The sequence below is a fragment of the Cupressus sempervirens genome, chromosome 1 (genome assembly GCF_028749045.1).
Source record: "Cupressus sempervirens isolate cs-2001-9-10 chromosome 1, ASM2874904v1, whole genome shotgun sequence".
NCBI classification, from domain to species: Eukaryota; Viridiplantae; Streptophyta; class Pinopsida; order Cupressales; family Cupressaceae; genus Cupressus; species Cupressus sempervirens.
The window spans coordinates 456,923,679-456,943,150 of record NC_143118.1 but is presented as its reverse complement, the minus strand read 5'-3'; positions in this window follow the sequence as shown (position 1 = coordinate 456,943,150).

Sequence of the window (19,472 nt, the reverse complement as noted above, 5' to 3'; positions counted from 1 at the left end):
CTGTCGAGCTCCTCCAGGCATGACCGAGTACCAGTGAAGACCAAGCTAGTCGGCAATGCAGCAGCAATGAAGATTCTAATTCCACACTCTCCTCCCTGTTACCAAGAAAGACCAAGAGTCTTAGGGAGATATACCAAGATGAAAGGTATGAAGATTATGATGAGAGTGTTAATTTTGCATTATTTTCTCATAGTGATCCAGTATATTTTGAGGAAGCTATTAAGGAGAAGAAATGGTGTAATGCCATGGATGAGGAAACAGATGCCATAGAAAGGAATGAGACATGGGAGCTAACTGAATTGCCTCCAAAGAAGCAAGTGATTGGAGTGAAATGGGTCTATAAGACCAAATGCAATGCTGAAGACAAGATTGATAGGCATAAGGCAAGGCTGGTAGTCAAGGGCTACAAACAGGAGTATGGAAGAGACTATGATGAGACATATGCCCCTGTTGCAAGAATGAAAATTGTGTGTGTTGTCATAGCAATTGCAGCTCATCATAAGTGAAAGGTATTTCAAATGGATGTGAAGTCCGCCTTCCTAAATGGTGTATTGAAAGAAGTATATGTGGAGCAGCCACCTGGTTATGAAGTTGTAGGTGAAGAGAACAAAGTATATAGATTGAAGAGAGCTCTCTATGGGCTCAAGCAAGCTCCAAGGGCATGGTATAGTAGGATTGACTCATATTTGATGAGCAATGGCTTTAGCAAAAGCAATGGTGAGCCTACTCTTTACATCAAGTCAGCAAATGGTAATGTATTGATTGTTGTCTTGTATGTAGATGACTTAATTTTTACTGGAAATGACAAGGTTCTAATTGGTGAGTTCAAAGAGGCCATGAAAAGTGAATTTGAAATGACAAACCTAGGTCTCTTGAAATACTTTTTAGGCATAAAAGTAAAACAAATGCATGATGGCATCTTCATCTCTTAAGAAAAGTATGCAGGGCAGATATTGGAGAGATTTAAAATGCAAAATAGTAAGGCAGCCCCCACACCAACAGCAATAGGTCTGAAGTTGAGCAAGGAAGACTCTAGCAAGAGAGTGGATCTAACATTATACAAGAGTATGGTTGGAAGTTTAATGTATTTGACTGCAACTCGGCCAGACCTAATGCATGCAGTAAGTCTAATTTCCAAATTTATGGAAACACCAAGGGATTCCCATTGGCAAGCGGGAAAGAGGATCCTAAGGTATATGAAAGGTACCAAGGGATTTGGGATTTTGTATACTGCAAATGATGATTTCAAGTTGGTTGGTTATACAGATAGTGATTGGGCTGGAAGTATAGATGATAGGAAGAGCACTTCCAGATACATGTTTCATATGGGATCGGGTGCAATTTCATGGGCATCCAAGAAACAACCTATTGTTGCTCAATCTACAGCAGAGGCTGAATACATAGAAGCAAATGCAGCAGCATGTCAAGCAATTTGGCTAAGGAGGATCTTGACAGATTTGAATGAAAGGCAAGAGGTTGGAACCACAATTTATTCTGACAACATCTCATCAATTGCATTGTCCAAGAATCCAGTCTTCCATGGGAGAAGCAAACACATAGAAATCAGATATCACTTCATCAAAGAGTTGGTGGAGAATGGGGATATCAAGATGAATTTTTGTAAGTCTGAGCAGCAACTAGCAGACATCTTCACAAAGCCATTAGGCATTAGATCTTTTGTACACCTAAGAGAGTGTCTTGGTGTAGTTGATTTGGATCAACTGTGATCCTTGCTTGTTTGGCTCGGGACAAAGGGGCAGTGTTAAAAAATTTAATACGACAGTTGACGTTTGCCCCTGGAGCCAAACGCCCACCTACCACTTGACGACCAGCAGAACAGAAAGAAAACATAAATGCGGTGGGTGAGATTTTTGAAATTAAAACTGAGGGGGAAAGATATGACAAAAATGAATGTTTTATTCATTCATTCATAGAGTTTTGCAGATCAAGCAAATCAGAGAGAAGTTGCAAAGCTGAGTAGAGAAGGAAGAAGGAAAGGAGTTTGTGATTGCAGTTGCACATGTTTCCCCTCCTCACTCAGTAAGTTTGTTGTTGTTTGGATTTTTCCTGTTGAAGCAGTGATTGCTCCAGGTACCATTGTATGCAGCCATTAGAGTTGCAGGTTTAAAAGTTTATTGAAGTTTGAAGTATTATCAGTTTAGGGTTATTTTAGGATTTTTCTGGTTGAAGCCGAATGCTCCTAGATTTTGTAATAGTTTAATGAAAAATTGAATAGAAAGCAAGCAGCATACTTAATATATTGTTCTTCATCTTCTATTCATTGTATTTGACAAGTTTGGTTGAAAGGTTAAAGCTTTGGCTTTCTGGTTTTAATGATGAAAGCATTCACGTTGAAATATTTGCTAAGTTATAATTTTTAAGTTTGAAACAGAACACTCGGCATCCTCTTTCTCAGTTGGAGCCAAGCTCACTCGACATCCATTGGTGCCGAGCATTTCCTGTGTGTGTACTGAGCTCTTCTTGTGCCGAGCACTTTTTTCTTCAAATGTCGAGCTCCTCTTAGTGCCGAGTTCACTCGGCACCTGTTTCCTGTCACTCGGCACCATCAAGTGCCGAGCAACCTGCCACTCGGCACCATCAAGTGCCGAGTAAAACTGGCACTCGACACCTTCATGTGTCGAGCACTTTTTTTAAGTGTCGAGTTAAACTTTTAGGTTTAGGGTTGTGAGTTGAAATTTAAATTTCTTATATTTCTCATATTTTTGTATAATGACATCTTTTCAAACATGCGAGTTAACATATTTCAACCTCAATATAGTTCCACGCAGTCCTTTTTACCAAATAAAACTGTTACAACTTCATCAAAGAAAAATGAGCATCAACAACATCCTGAAAATGACAACAGAATAATAACCAACTTTCACAATTTAGAACTATTTCTTTCCATTTACACAAATGACTATCATGTGTGAAAGGAAAGACACACTTTAGAAATGAACATTATAATGATAATAGAATAATAACCAGTTAAGAACTATTTCTTTCCATTTAATTTGGAGAATTTTGGACAGATTAAAAGGATGTTGGAATAAGTGGGCAAGTTTGTGAAATTTGACTTGGCTAGGCAGATCTACAGTTATGGTTCGTGAGAATTTGCATCTTATTTGGCCTTGTATATTGATACAAAATAACTGAAATTTAATTGATACTGAGAAGCATTCTATAATTATACAAAGTGTATAGGGAAATGTGTATACAACTCTTAAAATACACTAAGAAATTAATGTCTTTCATATGCTATAAAAATTTTGTGTTTGATTATTGGCACATCTTTAAGTTGGTTTCAACAATAGTATGAAATGATCATTTTTTGACCATCTATATTTTAAAAATTCTTGAAAACCCTCATTAATATCTAAAAGCAACAAAAAAACCAAAAAAAAACAAAATTACATATAGTATATAACTTAACTTTACAAATATAAAAAATTAACTATAATGACTATCAATATGCTTCCCTCATAATAAATTGTTTTTTAATAACTAAATAACCCTAAAACATAGAAATTGAACCACAATCCTCATTTATAAACAAGTTAGTAAACACCAATGTATGCAAAATCAAGGACACTGTTGGCTTGGGTTATGTTGTTCACGACAGTTTGCCTATCTATGATCAAGAACCTTCCACTGCTATCACATGACATTTTGACATAAAATATTACAAAACTTTTATTTTCTCGTTTAATGTAAATGAAAAATATTCTTCTTAGCTAACAAATAGTTAAATGAAAATAATAACTAAATAGACATAATAGATTCAATTTGATTTAAATATATAAAAATATAAATTACATTAAAGAAGAATAATGCCATGTAAGAATGTTTTGTTGAAGTGAAAACATGACTTTTAAATTATTAGTTCATGTACACAGATATTAAAAAGTAAACTTTATTGTAGAAATTCAAAGCTCGCAACACTTGCATGAATCAAGAAGTAAAGAGAAAGCAGGAGAGTGAAGGCACTGGTGATATATATCTATATCATTTATTACATTGCCCGACAAGACCCTTTCTGATATTGTCCACCTCCTGTGAAGTAATGTGGAAGGCCTTGCTGAGAACCTCCGCGGGAATGGCCGGATTAGCTGTAAATGTAACCAACGGAGTAACGGCAAGGCCGGCGTTTTGACTGTTAAATGCAGCAAGCAAAGTGGCAGGAGTCTGTCCAACGTTGTGAAGGAAATGAATAGTCCCCCTGGGAAACACAAACACGTCCCCTCCTTTCACAATGTGAGAGAAGAACTTGTTCGAGCTGTCCACGAACCCCGCCAGCAATTCCCCCTGCAACACGTAAACAATCTCACTGGCTCTCGGGTGTGTATGAAGAGGCACCTGCCCGCCCACCTCAACATCTGCCCGAAGGATCGATACTCCCAGCGTGTTGATGCCCGGCAACACCTTTGCATCTGTCACTGTAAATCCAAACCCGAACGGGCTCCCCGATGTATTCGCCGGGCTGCCCAGAGCAGACGTCATAAAGTGCTTCGCAGATGTCTGGCTAGGGCTCAGACAAGGCAGCCCATTTATGAAAATGGCAGGGGAATTCGTGGTATCCGCCACACAGTAATCCTGCAACTCATCTGGATCTCCTCTTATCATCATCATCATGTTTGGAAGTAAAAGGAGGAAAAAGATCAGCAACATTGAAGCCATATTGCGCTGCACAGGGGAAAAACAAAACATCAAACACGCTGTGGCACAATAAAAATATATTGTATTTTAATCTGTGGACTCAGATGAATACATAATGCTCTTTTTATAGGCGTGTACAATATTCTATAAATCTAGCATTAGCCGACACAACCTAAACTTAAACCTAATAATCTAGAAACATCTAATGACGGACGATTATAAACATCTAATTTTCTATAGCAAACGTGGGGTTCGTAGAGTCTACATTGAATCAATTTTTTTTTTCCTTTAACAAATCTCATTAGAACACCCATTTTGGCTACGGTGCAACATATAGACATAGTCATATACACATTACCCGATGGGTGTCATGCCCTATACACATAGTCATTGTCATCACCAATGTATTTGTACTAATCACGTAGGAAAAATAAATGCTTGCAAGGTATATATTGTGATATTGTTATTACTCCGTGATTTTGAGTCAAACTCATTGACCCATTTTTTTTTGGAATAAGGTATCATGCTATCAATGTTTTTGCTATAAACACCCATGTTTTTTTGGAATAAGATATCATGCTATCAATGTTTTTGCTATAAGATATTATTGTTTTTGGAATTAACATGTTCATTTATTGTGGTTTTGTAAGTAATTGTTTTGAATTGCTAAGCCAATTTATTTAAGTAAATTTTTTCAATGAACATTAGTGAGTTGGTAAGAATAAGTCAAATATTACTAGTACTTAATGCACCAATATAGATTGTTTTATCAATTATCAAAATTAATTTATAATTTTTCTTATATATTTTTCCAAAAAAAAATTTAAAAATTCTTATTATTAAATTTATATTTTACATAATTTAAATTTAAAATTTTTTAAAAGTTATTATTTTATTTCAATGACAATGTATTATCTATATTTCATTTTACATTTATATAATTTATAAGTTTACATTTCATAATATATTGTAAACGTGATAATTCTAATTATATTTCAAGTTCATTTTTAAATCAAATTATTTTAGAAATAAAATAAATATATGTAAGATAGTTTTACATAAGGTTGACCAAATTTAATTATGTTCTCATTTTATATATTAAAATGAAATAAATTACAATATTTGTTTTATTTCATTTCCATGATTTTGTTTATCTATTTTCTTCTTCTTCATGTTATATTTCTATATACTTTTAAAACTTAATATTTTATTTAAACATTACTTTTGTTTATAGTTTTAAAGATTATATATATGATGTGTGATTACTAAATAAATTGAAAAATGCAATGTATTAAAATAATGACAACTAAGTATTAGTTGACACTATATATTTAATTGTATATATTTATAAAATTTTATGTTATTGTTTATATTTGTATATCTTTTTTCCAAATATATTTGATATCTTTATATAGATTTTTAAATATAGATAATACAAATCTATAAAAGTACAAACTATTTATTAATATATAGAAATTTACAAGGTACTTGTTTTAAATCTGCATATTATTATTAGTTAATGGGATTATATATCTTTAAATAGTTACAAATATTTTTAGATTATATAACTTTTATTTTTATAATAATTTACACTTATTAATAACTAAATGTCGAAATTTGTTAAAAACTTTTCTTTAAAAATGATAGTCTTATTAAATAGCAATTAGTGCTAGTCTTGTTCACATTCTTATCTTTACCAAATTAGTCTTTTTTACATTCTTATCTTTAGCAAATTATCCTTAAGTAAATAAAAAGACTTTTATCTTACTTTAGCTATTCAAAGATCCAACTCAACTCTATCATGAATATAACTACACCAATAAAAGAACTTAAAAATTAATTAATTAATTAATTATAAATCTTTTCTATTAAGATTAAACCATGGACAAAAATAACAATTACATGCAAATATAACTTCAAAAAATAATAGATCACATGGAAAAGAACACAAGACATCAAGATTTAACGTGGTTCATCCAAACCCTGGGCTACGTTCACCAAATAGCAAGTCCAATATTTTTACAATCCAGTGATTACAACCTAATTACAATTCGTAATCCCTTATAGCTCAATATCACCGCAAGAACCAATTTCACATCACCTTATGAGATAGTCCCTAACCCTAAGCCCTTTTTATACAAGTATTAAACCGCTTTAGGTTTATAATTAATAATTACATGTCGGCTTAAAATCTTGATAAAATAGGGCCCAAATTTATTTTTTCAGGGCGATGCCTCGAGCCCCAAAGAATTTATGAAGTATGTACAGTACTTTCTTGATCATTCCCTAACAATCTCCCACTTGGGGATTGATTAGGCTCCACACTAAACAACAATATCCCACTGGGATACTAATCTTGAAGCAATACCACTACCACATGGGGCTCCCATGAGATCAAATCACCCTAGACTGTGATGTTCATTGATTGCTCTTTAGTCTAGAAGGTCAACCAAAGCTAAAGAGGGATTCAACTTCTCCCTTGTCACTACCTTGGCAAACATATCCACTGGATTTTCATTTGTATGTATATTGTCTAGCTTTAGCTATCCATCCTCCAAAACTGACTGAATGAAATGGTACCGCAATTGTATGTGTTTGGTCTTGGAATGCAAAGATGAATTCTTCGCAAGATGAATGGCACTCTGACTATCTGTAAATAAATAATTATCCTTTTGAGGATGTTCCAATTCTTCCAAGAAGAATTGAAGCCATATCATCTCCTTGGCTACCTCTGTAGAAGCAACCTACTCTACCTCTGTAGTAGATAATGCATTAACCTTCTGTAACCTAGATACCTAGCTCACAGCTGGCCCACCAACAATAAAGACATAACCTGTAGTACTTCACCTGGTATCAATAACCCCAGCCAAATCTAAGTCAACATAGCCCTGTAAATCAGTAGTAGAGCCCCCAAAGTGTAAACACTTATTGGATGTTCCTCTCAAATATCTAAGAATCCATTTGACTGCATTCCAATGCTCAATTCCTAGATGACTCATATACCTACTAATGACTCCCACTGCATGTGCAATATTTGGCCTAGTACATACCATAGCATACATCAAGCTTCCTACAGTTGAAGCATAGGGTACCTCAAAAATCTTATCCTCCTCTTCTTGTGTCTTGGGACACATCTCCTTAGTCAACTTTAAATGACTAGGTAAAGGTGTGTTGACAACTTTAGCATTCTCCATAGAGAAATGTTGCAACACCTTCTCAACATAATCAACTTGAGACAGTGTCAATTTTATATTCTTCCTATCTCTACAAATCTTCATACCAAGGATTTTCTTTTCTGCCTCCAAATCCTTCATAGCAAATGCATGTGCTAATTGGCATTTTAGCCCCTTAATCTGATCCATGTTAGACCCAGCTTCAAGCATATCATCAACATATAAACATAAAATAATTTAGTTGTCATCATCCAACCTCTTAAAATAAACACAATGATCTAAATGAAACCTATTGTATCCATGCCCATGCATAAAATTGTCAAATTCCAGATACCATTGTTGAGGTGCTTGCTTCAAGCCATATAAACTTTTCTTCAATTTGCACACTAAGTTCTCCTTACCCTTGAACACAAATCCCACTGGCTGAGCCATATATATCTCTTCATCCAAATCACCATGAAGGAAGGTTGTTTTAACATCAAGCTGCTCCAAATGCAAATTTTCAGTGGCCACAATACTTAAAATAGTACGGATAGAAGTCATTTTAACAATAGGAGAAAATATCTCATCAAAATCAATGCCATTTTTTTGTGCAAATCCTTTTACAACTAACCTAGCTTTAAACATTTTCTTACCTCCTTCATCTTCTTTCAACCTATAAACCCACTTATTTTGTAAAGCCTTTTTACCTACAGGAAAATTGCATAAATCCCAAGTCTTATTTTTTAGCAAAGAGTCCATGTCGTCTTTCATGGCATGCTCCCATTGAATCTTAGTATCCACCTGCATAGCTTCATCATAACATTTAGGTTCGCTAGCATCTATTAGTAAAATAGAATGAAAAGAGGGAGAAAATCTTTTTGGAGGTCTAATTTTCCTTGTTGACCATCTAACATTCACTGGTGTGTGTGGTATTTGTTGTTGCAGTTGTTACACATCATGAGGACTAGTTGGAACATCATCTTTTGGAGTATCATTCAACACTATATGATCATCTTCTTTCTTCTCATGTTGCTACTACAGATCTTTCTACAACACTTTCTCATTGAATATGACATCCATGCTTCTTACAATTTTATGATTTTCAAAATCCCAAAGCCTATAACCAAATCCATTCATGCCATATCACATTTCTTTGACTTAGCTTCTAGCTTGGTTCTATTTTCAAAATCTATATGAGCAAATGCTTCACAACTGAAGGTTCTAAGAAAAAAATAACTCACCTCCTTACCAGTCCATGCTTCCTCTAGAATACCACAACCCAAAGGAGTAGAGGGACCTCTATTGATCAAATATACAATAGTATTGACAACCTTCACCCACATGTGTAAGAGCAACCCAACATGCAACCTCATGCTCCTTGCACACTCCATTATAGTCTTGTTCATGCGTTCAGCTACTCTATTTTCCTATGGAGTCCTTGGAACAGTTTTTTGTTTGTGAATACCATTAGTGGAGCAATAATCTTCAAATTCATGACTACAATACTCACCACCATTATCAAATCTATTTAATTTCTTACTAGTCTCATTTTCAAACAAGCATTTCCATTTCTTAAAATTTTGAAATACATCAAATTTCTGTCTAAGGAAATAAATCCATACATTTCTAGTTGCATCATCAATAAATGTAACATAATAATGAGAGCCTCCAAGGGAAGATACCTAAGTTGTTCCTCATACATCACTATGCACAAGCTCTAATTTCTCCTTTTTGTTTTCCTTTCCAACCTTTACAAAACTCACTCTCTTTTGTTTTCCATACACACAACTTTCACAAAAATCCATATTAACACATTTCAGACCTGGTAAAACATTATTTGAATGAAGTACTTTCATACCTTTCTCACTCATTTTCCCAAGTCTATTGTGTCACAGTGTTGTATCAGAATTTACAGCAACTATTTGTTCTCCCTGCTCAACTGCAGCAACTGTAACTGAACATTCATTTTTCTCTGAAACAATTACAGTAGAAGGAACAATATGACGTGTACAAAGATATAAGGTGCCTACTTTCACACATTTTGCTACTACAGTGGAACCTTTTGAAACCTTCCAATTTTTATCATTAACTACACAACCATCATCACTAAGTTGCCCTATTGAAATTAAATTCCTAATCAGCCTTGGAACATGTCTTACCTCATGTAGTAGCCAATGATTTCCATTCTGCAACTTAATCTTAACTTTTCCCTTTCCAACAATCTGACAGGGTTCATTATCAATAAACAAGCCCAAAATCCCCTTGGACATAATCAATGAAATAACATCTATGAGGTGTAGCATGAAATGAAGCACCACGATCTAAAACCTAGGAATCAGCAACACTTTCTAAAGATAGAAGCAAAGCATCCTCGTCAAATTTGTTACTTACCACATTTGCCTCCTTGTCTCCATTTGGTTTATCTCCTTCATTTTTTTTTTCTTATTCCAATAATCTTTCTTTTTATGCCTTGGTTTCCCACAATACCAATAATCATTCGATCCTCTTGATTGAGACCTCCTCCCCTTTGACTTTCTTCTTGATTTCCCATGATTTCTAGAATGACTTCCTCTCTCAATCGATCTACCTCGACTTTGTGCGTTCAAAGCATTTCCTAATGTAGATCCACTTGAGGATTTCCTACGAGTTTTCTCACTCAAAATAACATCGATCGCATCATCATATTTTAGGGTAGTAGATCCAAGAATAGAATTACTCACAACCATTACCAAGCCATTCCAACTTTCAGGAAACGAACACAAAATCAAGAGAGCCCTAATTTCTTCATCAAAATTGATACCCACAAAAGATAACTGACTAGTAATAGTATTAAACTCATTTAAATGATCTATAATAGATCTACCTTCTACCATTTTCATATTAAATAAATGCTTCATGAGAAATACCTTGTTTGAAGCAGAGGGCTTTTCATACAGTGTCACAAGGGTTTTCATCAACTCTTCTATTGTCTTCGCTTTTGTAATATTAAATGCCACCGATGGTGCCAGGCATAATTGAATGCTTCCAAGTGCCTGTCTGTCCAAAAGATCCCATTCATCATTTGAAATATATCCCTGATTCTTGGTTTTTCCTTCCAACGACTTCCATAAATTCTTCTAATAAAGATAGTCCTCCATTTGCATTTTCCATAACTGAAAGTTCTATCCATTAGACCTGTCAACCCTTAGCTTACCCTCATCTGCCATTGCTCCCACTCAATCGTGAGACTTTCTTGCATAAGATAACTGAAAAAACAACCTCACTCTAATACCACTTGTAAGGATTAAACCATAGACAGAAATAACAATTACATGCAAATATAACCAGTATCATAAAATAATAGATCATACAGAAAAGAACACAAGACACCAAGATTTAACGTGGTTCACTCAAACCTTGGGCTATGTCTATCAAATAGCAAGTCCAATATTTTTACAATCCAGTGATTACAACTTGATTACAATCTGTAATCCCTTACAGCTCAATACCGCTGCAAGAACCAATTTCGCATCACCTTATGAAATAGTCCCTAAACCTAAGCCCTTTGTATACAAGTATTAAACCTCTTTAGGGTTATAATTAATAATTACATATCAACCTAAAATCTTGACAAAATAGGGCCCAAAAAATGATCAGTCATCACAATCTAACACTTTCAACTTGTTCAATTTAAAAATTAACTTTAAAATATAATATGAAAAACTAAGGATGCATTGCCATTAAAATAATAATAAATTCTTAATTTTTTCTAAATTTAAAATTATATACTACAAGAAAAAAAATGTTTACTTAGAAGTTTTCAAAAAAAATTACATAAAAATTTGTAAATGTATTTAAATAAAATAAGAAAACATGATTATATTAGTCACTCAAATAACATTTGCTTGTTTATTTATTTTTCTGTGATAGCTCTGTAATGAGAGGGTATGAATGTGATTGAATAGATATGGTAATAAATGATGGCATGGCTATGACTATATGTATGGGTAATGACTTTTGGTTGGTGCAAATATGTTGCACCATAGCCGATACCCACAATTTTAGTCTTTTGTGTGCTAAAACAAATGTGGGGTTCGTAGAGTTTCCCCATGTTGTAAAAGTGACATGGGTTATGTCAATATAATCTATCCTCATGAAACATTAACACATAATTGACTCATTAATTTTGCATCATACTTGGTCTGACCATGTAGGTACTTATCTAGTTCTAATAACAATTTCTTCTCACGAGGGTGAATGTTGAATCATCCTACTAAAGCATAAAACACTATGAAGTCCCCTTACATAGTTCTGGGGCTAGTGCCATGACATCACAAGCCTTAATTTAATAAGGTCTCAACATATCAACATAATATAACCAAAACATATCATCTTACATTCCTATCTTTTCTTATCTTTCTATCATATCCATGACATTTAGGGTTTATAATAAGGCACTAGAGAAGGGGCCTTACATCCATCATGTTTGGGAATATGGAGAATTATTGGTATTGCATCAATTTTTAATTGATTCCTTTATAGTATTCTTGGAATGAGGTCCTTATACCCACAAACATTTTTTCCTTGAATTGAACCTTTGCTTGATTCTTGGCTTGATATTGTGAAACATTGTTGGTGTCTATGATTGACTTCATCGTATCAAAGATGGGGATAAATCATTTAACTATTCTTCTAATAGGATTTGAAAATTTTATCAAATAAGAAAAAAGTTAAAATAGGAATAGTAATATCTATTCCAATATCAGGTATTTTTGAGAATGGACACATGTTTATTTTGGGGCCAAAATAAGAATGTGATTTCCAATTCCTAATTATGATTTGGTTCACCAAATAGAGAATTAAAAACAATTCCCAATTTCCAATTCTGATTTAGTATACCAAATGGAGAATAAAAAATAAATTCTAATTTTCTAATCATATTCCAATTGTATTTCAAAAACTAAATGGGCCCTTACAGTTGTTGAATCTCTGGTACAAATATTAGATCTTTTAATGAAGAAAAAACTACACTTGCTTACTATGAAAGGAAACTCAAAATGATAAATATTGGAATGGGAGAATACAAACTTGATTCTATTGTTGCACTTCTATTTTCCCTTTGTTTGTATGGAAATCCTTGAGAAAGTATGAGACCTTCATCTTCTTCCATGACAATCTTTGACACCTTTGTCTAGTCCTCTATCTCTCTAGAAGATAAGAAATAGGATTAACCTATTAGAGATTGAATTTATAAAGAAGAAGCTCGATGCCTATTAAGGTCACACTTACTACTATTTTTTCTCCCAAACCCTAAGGAAAAGGCTATGAGTTTCTTTAAAGTATGAGATATCTAGGGTATGGCCCTCTGACTAATAAAAAATATGTGCTAGCTAAATCTTTGAGCCACAATCATGGATGAAAAAGAAAAGATACTACTATCCTAGGTTTTTTTGTTGATGATGACTTACCTATTTCTGATAAAGAACTTTTTACTACAAGTAATTTTGAAGATATAGTCCAACCTATTAATATTGGTAGTCAAGATAATGAGGAATTTTTTTCCCTCTACCTCTATCCTTTTGGGGAGAAATAAAACAACCAAATAATCATAGTGCTAAAATGTCTACCTCTAGACAGTTTGATGAATCAGATGTCAAATGTCCTCATAGAGATAGAATCATGAGAAACATTGCTTGCCTCATAGACCATGATCATAGTACTAATTTTGATGAATATGAATGGGATTCTCTCTCAATTGTGTCTCATGAATTAGGGGTAGATGTTATAAACTCTTATGCTAACAAAACCAATGCAATAAAAAAGTCACTAGTAAGGCTTGACGAGTTGACCACACATGTTCACTTAGTGGACCATGCTAACCTTGCTAGGAATTACCTTGTTTCGAGTAACTTCAAATACTACCTTATAGACTCGGAATATCTCATCTCTAGAGATGACTCCTTCTACATCATTAACTTGGACTCTTCCACTGCACTTCCACTCATGTACCCTTATCTAATCAACTGATCCTTACAAAATGAGCGACCCAAATTACCTTCTTTCTAGAATGACTATAAGATTTATTTGTATCTCAATGCTATTGAACCCGTAGTCTCTTCCAATAGTGAACCAACTACAAGTATGAAAAATTAGATATCAAGTACCTTAGTCATAAAATAAATTAAAAACTTTTTTTAAAAAAATTGCTATAAGGGATAAAACCACTTTGTAGTGGTGTCAAAGCCAAAAATAGTACAAACACTAGTACATTTGAGGTCATTTTTCAACCATTATTGGTCAAAATTTTGATCAAATTCAACAAACCCATTGGTCAAAATCTTTCTGGTCAAAATTTTGACCAACGTACTAGTTGGTCAAAATTTTGACAAATACATTGGTCGAAAACTTTCAAACATGTTGATAAAAGTTCTGCCAAGCATTGGTCGAAATTTCGACCAATGCTAGTAGAAAATTGCCCAGCATTGGTCAAAATTTTGATCAATGCTGGTAGAAAACTGTTCAGCATTGGTCAAACTTTGACCAATGCTTGGTCGAAAATTGCCAATGCTTGGTCGAAATTTTTTTGAGGCTCACACTTGTTGAGGTCCACTTCAGCAATGGCCCTTCTGATGAAATTGTTGTCTAAAACCTTTCTAATGAGATAATGTGTTATGAGCTCTTCATTAGTGGGATGGAACGTGAATCTAGGAGGCAGTTGTGCATCACCCATATCATGACTATAACTAAAGTTAAGAGCCTCTATTATTGAATTCTCTTCCCTATCACCCATATCCATTTCCTTTGCTATGGGAAATAGGGAAGAAAATTCAATAATAGAGGCTCTTAACTTTAGTTACAATCACGATATGGGTGATGCATAACTGCCTCTTGGATTCACGCTCCATCCCATTGATGAAGAACTCATAACACATTATCTAATTAGAAAGGTTTTAGACAGCAATTTCACAAGAAAGGCCATTGCTGAAGTGGACCTCAACAAGTGTGAGCCTCAGGGAGGGTTCAATTCCCTCCTTTATTATTCACTATGTGTATAATCCCACACACCCATTTGATCTCGAATGATGATATGTACTGAATGTTGAATGTCTATGCTGAGTGCTCCAAAACCATCCATTTCATGCAAAAATTAATCCAACTTCATTAAAATATAACCTAAGCTATTTCAAAAAAGCTCGACCTTGTTTCATAATGTTGACTACCATTCTATAGTCATTTCTTTATATCAACTTTCTCTTACTGAAAGCCTAATTTAACAACTTTCTCAGACTGTAAACCTAATTTGTCTTATAAAATATGGTAAAACTTAAACTAATTTCAAATGAAAGCATCCTAATTTGTCTTATAAAATATGGTAAAACTTAAACTAATTTCAAATGAAAGCATCAGAGATCAATAAATAAACCATTTCTCTGATTTGCTAAGCGAAGATAAATGCTATATATTATAATACAATGTATAAAAGAAAATGCTAGTTCATTTTATATTACACTAGAATTCCTTAAAATAAAAAAGCCATTAGAAAACAGGTAAACTGCATTCATAAAAAAATTGTGCCAATCTCTTATTTGCACACTAATAACAGGTAATTACGTTTTTTCAATTTTCATACAGCCATGAGTCCACCTTAGATGTGAACTGGGAAGAACATGTCATATATGTGGGCATATTGTAGAAGACCAACTATACTTCACTAAACATAAGCACCATCGGAGTCCTCAATCTGACCAAAAAAACAAAAATGCACTTTCTAAAAGATTAGTTATGCAGTTTACACTTTGCAGGAGCATCAGATCTTTCCATTTATATTAGCACATATAAGAGCACAATCGTACTACTATCAACATCCTCAAACTGAACAAAAAACAAAAAATGCACTTCTTTGCAGTGTCTATCCCTGAGATGGTATTTTTGTTACCGATTATATCACATAAACCCTACACCAAAGCATAAACATAAAGACACTAGACCCAAAAAAGAAAAGCATTTATAAGCCCTGCTGTGGCTTACATCAAAGATGCAACCGGAGGCCTCAGGCTTTTTGCCAGATTCTCAAAGCTTCTTGCTAGTTCAAGTGCATCCAGAATCAGCTGAAACTGTCCATTTCCCTTCTCTGCCATTTCCAGATTATTTATTTATAAAATATTTATTTAAGATTAGATATTATATTACAATTAGATAAGATTGGATGTTACAAGTGGGTGTACAATAGTTGATGGTTTAGAACTACTTGAGAATCTCCTCCATGTAAATGGGAAATCTCTATACAACCAACTGAAAGCAAGCAATTCATACGAAATAGACACTCTTATTCCCTTGAAAAGTTGCTTTTTAGTTACAATGTCATTCCCATAATGCAAGTAAAACCACTGGCCATTAATGGAACATTCAACTGTAGCAGCATTGCCATGAGGGATACAGGTAAAACCAGTGGAGTAAGGAAAACAAGGAGCAATAACAAGAATATGAAATCAGCATGACAGTACCCAATTGAAGATGACACCTTTGAATCTTCGAGAACATTGCAGCTATATAAGCTTCATTGATTGTAAGATCGTGTGCGTTATCTCACAAGAAATCAGCAGAGCTTATCATGCACTCTCTAAACAAAATTTGACAGCCAAAAGATTTGAACTTGCAACCTGTTAAGCTACTGAAATGGCAGCTATCTCCTCATACACACAAGGTGTTTAAAGTTCTAAGGATTTGAAAGGCCAAAGAATTGCGGTTGTATCTTATCCACCAAATCTTATAAAAAATCATATAATGAGCATTACATCAGGCTTAATCATACAATTCTATCATATAATGAGCATTATATTAGGCTTAAGACGTAGATGGCAGATTTAAGAGGTCGAGGATAACAGTAGGAAGGAAAAGATATGCAGATTATTATACCCATATGATAAACCGTGTGTAATTGGCCCAAATTTCTCCACGTACATATGACAATCCTCTCCGGCATTAAATGCATTTTTCCTATAATGTGGCTCATTTGGATCTCCATAAGAAACAACCATCTCCACAAAACTCAGCCTTTGGGCAACAGATCTCCGACCTCTACTACCATCATCATATGCAACAGAGTGAATTACCAGCCCCTCCCTTGGAGTAAAACCTACCCGAAAATTCCACTGAATGTGACAAGAGGTACACAATGTCAGCATTGAGTGTTTTAATAATTATGACATAATAAATATCATGTATCTTAACACTCAGTCAAAATGAACGAAGAAAAAAATGCAACCTTCTGCCACTCTACATGGAATCCATTGACACGGAAACTTGGTCCTTCTGATTGCACAATCTGTATAGGCTTGAGATCACTTCGATCCACTCCTCCACGAGTTTCTCCCGCAGTATAGTTTCTGAGGGGATTCGGAGGTGGCAAAGGAATTAATTTTCGATCTTCAAACTCTATAACCATCATTTTTTGCATATCAACCAAAGCATGTATGCCCTCGACTGGTCGAGCATATCCATTTTCCATTGGGCAATCACTTTCAGTTCTACAGAATATAAGTGGTCTAGCTAGCCTTCGGCTTGGGCCATCATCTTCACTATGATATCCAACACACCTAAAAATATGGTGTCATGGTGATTTAAACAAGTGACATTTATTCAATGGAAGATGCTAAAAGCGTGCATTGCAGTCAACATATAAGGAAAACATTTACTGTGAACATGAAATTGCAAATAGTGTAAAAAAATAATATACCATGGATCCACCATTACCATATCCATATCTTCAATACCCCTCTTCTTCATTGCTTCCTTGAAAGGGGCATAATCTTTGACAACAGACTCACAGTCAGCATACTCCATTGTATCCTGGACCAAATCTAAGAGATTTTTAAAAAACACTCATTATCCATCAAAGCTGTAATGCAACAAGCTTTGCCCATGAAGTTCTCATTCTATAAAAAATTAATAAATCCTTCTGTGTTGAACACAGTGGAAACATATTTCTAATACAAAGAATAAACAAACAATAGTAAAAAGAAGTAATATCAAAATTGAAAAAGAGGCAAATACAATGTCAGAGACGCTCCACTTATTGGCTCTAATAATAAATTAATAATAATGAAAAAAAACTAAGAGGTATAACACAAGTTCCATCTTTTCAAAAGCTCTGAACATTAGAACTAGTAGGCCAAACATGAAATCATAACCCAATACATCCTCAAAACTTAAAAGTACTATAATATCAGATCGAGAAATAGGCATTGATTCCTTTCACTCTTGTACTCTGCAGGAACCATTGAAACCATTAAAATCTAACAGAGAATTATACTATTTAAACAATACTAAGCCACTATACAAATGTCTAGATTTTGACAGTTTTTAGATAATAAATGCATTTTGGGTGGCTTCCATTTCCAGGAAAATATCACATGAACCTCCAAAATAATAAATGTCATTGCAAGATACCCAAGATTGGAAGCAACCTACAAAGGAAAGATAATGTTAATTAAAAAAGAATCTAAAAAAACAAAAGCAAAGAGACATATACCTTGACAAACAAATAGCTTAATTCCTGAGATGCAAGCTCTCAACAAACAGCATATAATAAGTTAGCCAACCTAAAACAACTGTATTGTAGAAATGGTATAAACTCCTCAGAAAGAAAATACTGAAAAATAGGTAAATAGAATTCTTGAATCAACCATAAATTCATATTTCATTTCACTGTGTACTAGAATTTATATTTGCAGCAGGTGTTAATTTGCATTGGCCCTATGCTGTTTACCAGTTATGAAGCGAATTTCAAACAGCTAATCCAAATAGATGCTAGTATCCAAAATTTTAAATTTTAAATACAAGTACAGACTCACAATCTTTGCATATATTGAGAGTCAACTTCATGCAAAATTTGTATAGCTATGGTACTCGGTAAATAACATTCATTCCTTTGCATTTTCTTCATCTTCTACTATTTCTTTAAAACATAGCAACTAAAATATATATTGCATCAAACTAAAATATAGTTCATATTTGTAGTTAAAATGTATTTGAAAATACTAACATTATCGAGTAGAATATTTGATGTCTTAAAATCACGATAGATAACTGGTTTCTCAGCACAATGAAGAAAAGCTAATCCTTTCACAGCCCCAAGTAATATCTTCATTCTTGTTGACCAAGAAAGTGGAACAGACATCTCTGTAAGAATCACCAAACAAACAACCAAAAAGAAACATATATCATCAACAAATTCCCCAACAACCAGATTATTTTAAAACTTAGATATTGAGACTGAGTTCATGAAAGTAAAAGGAAATTATACATACAAGTGCAATCAAATTCTTGATTTGTTCAACAACTATTTTCATTTTCATTATACAGGATATAATTACGAATATCAACCAACTTAGCAAAATGGAGACTGCAATAAAAATGGTTTTCTAGGGGTCATAGTGGCTCCTATTTGCTCTTACCGAGTGAATAGGCTCATAACAACGAGAGCTATGTCAAATGACCCCATGTGAGTCCAAGCTAAAACTGCACCTACTTTCAAATGCCACTAGTCAATGAATTGGAACTAATTATATGGATGATGTAAAACAAAACATAAAATAATACACTGAGAAATAAGAACATGAGTTGAGCAGGAAAATTTCTAATTTATTCATTCATAAATCTCTGTGAATGGATACATCAGCA